Source organism: Vidua macroura, chromosome 1 (assembly GCF_024509145.1).
Source record: "Vidua macroura isolate BioBank_ID:100142 chromosome 1, ASM2450914v1, whole genome shotgun sequence".
Classification (NCBI taxonomy): domain Eukaryota; kingdom Metazoa; phylum Chordata; class Aves; order Passeriformes; family Viduidae; genus Vidua; species Vidua macroura.
In genome coordinates, this window is record NC_071571.1 from 152,232,250 (window position 1) to 152,238,620 (window position 6,371).

Sequence of the window (6,371 nt, forward strand, 5' to 3'; positions counted from 1 at the left end):
ACCCCTCAGAATGTAAAAATTGGTATTTTTTATTGTTTTAATGGTTCTCATTTACAGAGCTGATGGGATATTTCACATCCAGCCCAGGTTTCTTTGGATTCATTCTGTTTTTCTTTTAACTTTAGTTTATCTCTAATCCCCACCATCAATACCAATATATACAAGACCTCTTTCTACAACCTGGTCAATGACAAAAAAACTGCCCAATAATAAACTTTAGGCAGCATTAAGGAATCTCAATGATTCTCCAGTGAAATTCCCGTCTCCTGAAATCGCAAGGTCAGTGACTGAAGGCTAAATGACACTTCAAGAGATGCTTTTCCAACCTGATTTCCTCAGAAAATGGAGTTTTTTGCACATGTGAGCAAAGATAGGAATTTCCATTTGCTCAGTTGTCACCTGCATATATCATGGAGGCAAAATTTCCAAATTATATTGATTTCCTCCACTGTAAAAGTTGTTTCTGAGTGAGCACCACCCTTATTAGAGATCAGTGACCATCACAATCCTTTGTGTCTCTTCAAAACTGAACTAGAAATCACTGCAGTGGTGCTTATTGGCCAAAATAAAATTTAAAAAAAAGCTGGGACACTGCAAGGAAAATTAAAAATCATGAACATTGTCCATTTATTTATATATATTTAATCAAAGATAGTCAGTATGTCCAAGGATTTACAAATGAGGAAAAGAAGTCAGAAAAAGCATATGGAAAAAGGAAGGTTTTTATCCCTATTTTAATGATAGGCAGCAAGGATGCAGAACTTTTTTGTGAATTTTTCCAAAGTTGTGCACTGTCAGTCAATGGAGGAAGCAGCAACTCTCCTGAAATTTCCTAACAACCAATATTAAGCAGGAGATTTTTTTTTTTTTTCACTTCTGGATCTCATTTTCCATTGCAAATGGATTTATGTGAATGAATTACAGCTCCAGCCAACATGTTCCCATAAAACACCAAAATGTGGTTTGATATTTGGAAGAAATAGGTACCTTTAGCAGCTTCTGAAACAGCAGAGAGAAGTAAAAAAACCTTTTCCCTTCCCCTCATTTCCATTTCTGTGGAGGTCTGAGCTGAAGAATCCAGGAACTTCATGCTGAGAAGAAAAGATCTTGGAGGTCTTTCCCAACCTAAACAACTCCACGATCCTGTGATTCTCTACCCCAGCAGATCCCTTAGTTCAGCTGCACAGTTTATCCCTGTTAATCCCAGTTTATCCTATTTCTTACAGTTGATAATTTGCAGCATGGATAGTCCGTGTCTCTAGCAAATATTCCACCCAAAAGGCTCAGTCAGATAAGCTCTCATAAAATTAAAAATGCCAGTTATGTATTTTTCAGCATCAACATTGCAGTGGCAATGCTGGAGCAGGTTTGGAAGATGGAGTTTCCTCAGAGGGGAAAAAAAGAAAAATCAAAATTATGCTGCTTTGCTTTTTGACCTTTAGAACTGGAGCAGAGAACTGAAGGTGGAGACTTCAACAATCAGGAGGGCAAAGGCAGCACCTCCGGATTGTGTTTGTGACCACCCCCAAACTTTTCTGAGGGATTCCTTGTGTGTCAGGTGGCTCAAATCAGCTTGAACGAGATGTAGAATCCTAAAATGGTTGGAAGAAACCTTAATATCATCCAGTTCCAAACCCCTGCCATGGGCAGGGACGCCTTCCACTATCCCAGGTTGCTCCAAGCCCCATCCAACCTGGCCTTGGACACTTCCAGGGTTGGGGCAGCCACAGCTGCTCTGGGCACCCTGTGCCAGGGCTTCAGCACCCTCCCAGGGAGGAATTTCTTCCCAATATCCAATCTAAACCTTCACTCAATGGGAAGCCATTCCCCCCTTTCCTGTCACTCCAGACCCTTGGAGTGATTTCAGAGTCTCACAGCTGTTCCTCAGGCACTCAATGATTCGCATCACGGGGACGTGTTACAAAAAATGTAGAACACAAAACCGAATTATTAATGATGCATTTAATGCTAAACTGTCTCCTCAGCTTAATTAACTTCCCTGCTAAATGCCTCTCTCTCTGGATGATGCTGAAATTCACGGGATCACGGAGTCGTTGAGGTTGGAGAAGACCTCCAAGACCATCGAGTCCAAGCTGTGCCTGATCCCCACCTTGTCACCAGCCCAGAGCACTGAATGCCACATTCAGTCATTCCTTGGAAACCTCCAGGGATGGGGACTCCACCACCTCCCTGAGCATCCCATTCCAGTGCCTGACCACCCTTTCCATGCAGAAACTCCTCCTGATGGACAAATTCCTCCTGATTTCCAGTAGCTGCAATCCTTTTGGCTACTGTCAGGTGGAGCTTGGGTGTGTAACATGAATTTTATTTCTTTCCTCACTCCATCTTTGTTTCTATCTCAGCAACAAAATGAAAATAATAAGTAAAATTAAAAATAAGTAAAAATAAAATTTTTAGACTCTTCTTTACTTGGCCTCTTTGAGAACCTTTGCTTAAATCCAGGTTCAAGTTTTGGTATCACACAGCTTTGAGGTGACATAACCCTGCTGACAGACTTGTTTTTCCTCAGCATCTTCTGAGTGAAATATCTATTTTTTTGTCTAACACATGTCTGGTTTTGGCTGTTTTTCTCCCTTCCAATTTCCTGTAGGGAAAAAAAATAGAAAAGGTAATTTTTTTATGCCATTTTATCTTCTTCCAGATTTATAACAAGTCTTATTTTGTCAGCAAAGTACGAGAAGCAACCACATTCTGCAGATGGTGTAAATTGAGGAATGCCTCATAATTCCCCCTTCAATGTGTAAAATCTTCTTCAGAGCAGACTGTTCCACTCCCACTCCTGGATTTCAGGAGAGTTTAGTCTTTAGTATTACACTTGCTAATGGAAAACCACAGAATGAATTTTTTACACCATAAAAAAAAAGCAAATTCCATTAAAATGTAAACATTCAGATAAATCACACCCGCTTTAGTGGCATTTTCGATGTTGTTATGAAAAACATTCCAACCTGCAACTTAATGAAGAGTTTTGCAGTTTGTTTTGACTTTTAAAGAGATGAACATTTTCACTTCTCTTTGAGAGGTTGGATTTCTCACTTTTTAACTTCACACTTCCCATCTTTTTACTGTGGAAACACGAGAAAAAAGAAGTGGAATGAAAGCAATTTTCATGACGTTTTGCCAATGCTACTTCTTTCGGTTCCATTCATTTTTCAAGAGAAATAACAAGGGCTAATTTAAAAATTAAGACAAAATTAATGGCCTAACTTTGAACTAAATCCCTCTGAAAAAGCTAAACTACCAGGCACTTAAAAGAAAACCTTTCTCTGTTTGCTCTTTCTCTATGAAATCCAAACGAAACTAAACTTAAACTATTCATTATCACCTGACATGGTTTTACTGCTTCGTATTCCATTTGTTTTTTCTTCCTTTTCCTGTGTTCTGCCTTAATAAATTATACAGCCAGCAGATAATTTCAATATCATTTGTCAGGTGGAAGATTTATTAAAAAACTCCTAGTTTCAGTGAAACCTGTGGCTTGAAAGGAGAACAGAAAGAGGTGTGAGATGGGTCATTCCCTCACCCTGATTTGCTGTTAGAGGATCCACATTGATCCTGAGCTCCAGGGATATTTTTTTCAGGAAATCAACAGTGGGTTTGTCTGGTGCTGTTCAGGGAAAGAAATAAGAATGCGATGATCCTCATGGATCTCTCCCATCTCGGGCTATTCCATAATTTGGAGATTTTGTATTTCTTTAGGGTGGGTGTTTCTGATGAATTTGATTCCAGCTGGGAAATATCACTGGAGGTTCCTTGCTCCACCTCTGGAGAGCAAGGCAACGGGATTGTTGGAGTTTGGGATGTGATCTCCACTCTACAGCTGCACAAGGTGAGACAAACAACATCTCTGGAGGTTCTTCATTTCCATAGAATGGTTTGGATTGAAAGGAACCTTAAAGACCATCCAGTTCCAACCCCTCTGCCATGAGCAGGGATGATTCCCACTATCCCAGGTTGCTCCAAGCCCTGTCCAGCCTGGCCTTGGACACTTCCAGGGGCAGCCACAGCTTCTCTGGGAAACCTCTGCTGGTGTCCTGTTTGCTGTCACAGGGAAGGATTTATCCCTAATATCCCCTCTCACCCTTCCCTCTGGCATTAGGAGGCCATCCCCTGTGTCCTGGCATTCCAGATCTTTGTCCAAGTTCCTCTCCAGCTCTCTTGGGAGACCCTTTAGGCACTGGAAGTATGGGGATTTTTGAAAGAATTTTGAATGAGTTAGAGATGGGACCTCTGAATTGGTTTTGATGTGATTTATTTTTCTTTTCTTCTACATAGGTAGGAAGGGTGAGTTTGACTCACATTTTTACTGTTTGGTTCAGAAGGTCACAAGACCCCTAGTTACAAGACTTTTTAAGGATTTATTAACCAATAAAACACGGCCAACAAGGATATTTATGTTTTTAACCTAATCCTTAAATATTTAGTCTTATGGACTCCTGCTACAGTGTAAGCTTTCTTAGCCAATCATGTTATGACACAGAAACCTACAGTGCTGCCTTCTAAACTTCTTGTTACCTTTGTAACTACTTTTAATTTTTCTATATCTTAAACTCTAAAACTCTAAACTTTCTTCCACTTAACATGTCTCTTCTTTAAAGTATAAATCCAGATTCTCGCTTCTGGCACCTAAGTTTGGACGCTTTTTCCAAGGCCTCAAATCAAATCCTGTGTTTAATTCCAAGCCTTGGTTTACAGGCCCAAAGTTTTGAGAATTCCCTGCATTTCGGATTCCAACAGGAAGGAGCTCTAAGTTCTCTCTGAAGCCTCCTTTTCTCCAGGCTGAACAAATCAACTCTCTCTAATTATTAAAATAAAGGAAATCTGTGTGGGGAGATAAGATCTGAAATCAGGTGACAGAAACCCAGCCCTGGGCTCATTTGCCTGCCTTTCCAACTCTTCTATCGCTTCCCTTTTGAAGACATTGCAGGAAGTTTATTCCATCAGGGATTACCAGAGGTTTGTACTTCCAAAGCCTGTGCTTTCCAGCAAAACATCCAAACAAAACCACCTTTCCCTGACAGCACACTCCTGTAATTACACCTTTCAGCAATTCCTTTGTTGTTTCATCCCTTCACTGAAGGCAAAGAGAAGCAAAGCACCCTCTCTTCTCCCAGCCCTTCCTGATCTCTGACTCACCAGCAAGGAGAAGGTTTGGAATCGGGGTTTGGAATCAGAGTTGGGAATCAGGGTTTGGAATCAGGGTCCATCCCCCCAGAAATGGAGCTGGCACAGATGCAGGATGCCTTTGGAAGTGAGGTGGGAGTGGGAGGCATGTGATTGTTAAAACACAATTAGAGAGAATAAGCAGGTACCCCACTCTGCCAGGAGCTGACGGGAGCAGAGCAGCAGGAAACAGTTTGGAGGGATGATGTAACAGGAGCTGCTGTTGCTACCTGTGCACCTCAACAGGTAATTAACCTGGTAATTAACAATCGTCAGAAGAATGATTCAGAAAGAGGAAATTAGGAGGGTGATCTGGCTTCACAATGGGAGCTACGTCAGCTCCCAGCAGTTCACCTGCTCTGACAGAGGTCCAAAAATGGGTGTAAGTGAGAAGGGAAGATTTTGGCAGCTCCTCCATCCCTGCTAATTGTTGTACAGAAGCCTGGAGCCACTAATTAGGTAATTGGGGGTATAATTCTCCTCTTGGAGAGGAGCAATGATTACATGAAGCAGTGTTAGGTCACCTCAGGAGGTGAGACCCTGGCACAGGTTTCCCAGAGCAGCTGTGGCAGTCCCATCCCTGGAAGTGTCCAAGGCCAGGCTGGACAAGGCTTGGAGCAACCTGGGATGTTTATTATTTATTATTTATTAATTTTTATTTATTATTTATTATTATTTTTATTTCTATTCTTTATTTTTTATTCTTTATTATTTATTCCCCATTCCTGGAAGTGTCCAAGGCCAGGTTGGACAGGTCTTGGTGCAAGGTGGGATAGTGGAAGGTGACCCTGCCCATGGCAGGGGGTTGGAACTGGATAATTTTTAGGTCCCTTCCAACCCAAACTCTTCTGGGATTCTGTGATTATTACATTAGATGAGTTTTCCAGGGGGATTTCTCTCAAACTCTTCTTCCTGGATATTGCAGATAGGACAAGAGCAATTGATGCTGTTGAGAACTGAAAGAAAAATCAGCATGAAAAAAAAAATCCCCTCCATTACCTCTCCTCCCTCCCAATGGGGGTAAAAAAAAAGGTAAAACAGCACCTGAGATAGAGCTAAACACTTTCTTTTGACTCAGAAGTGCTTCTTCAAATTAGTCCATCTATTAAAAATATCAACCATTTATTTAATACTGAAGTCAATTTTTGAAATTAAAAACTGCTATTTTGAAATTAAGGAGGAAAAGG

The 6,371-nt window shown here is 41.0% G+C and overlaps 1 long non-coding RNA gene across 1 annotated transcript; it reads right to left on the bottom strand.

The window, feature by feature from the left end:
• Positions 1-2,425: 2,425 nt before the first annotated feature.
• On the bottom strand, positions 2,426-5,320 carry LOC128818144 (uncharacterized). The gene is made up of 4 exons (XR_008440396.1): positions 5,158-5,320; positions 3,545-3,628; positions 2,970-3,086; positions 2,426-2,605 (listed from the first exon to the last, which is right to left on the bottom strand). It is a non-coding gene; the product is annotated as an uncharacterized LOC128818144 (long non-coding RNA).
• Positions 5,321-6,371: the final 1,051 nt, after the last annotated feature.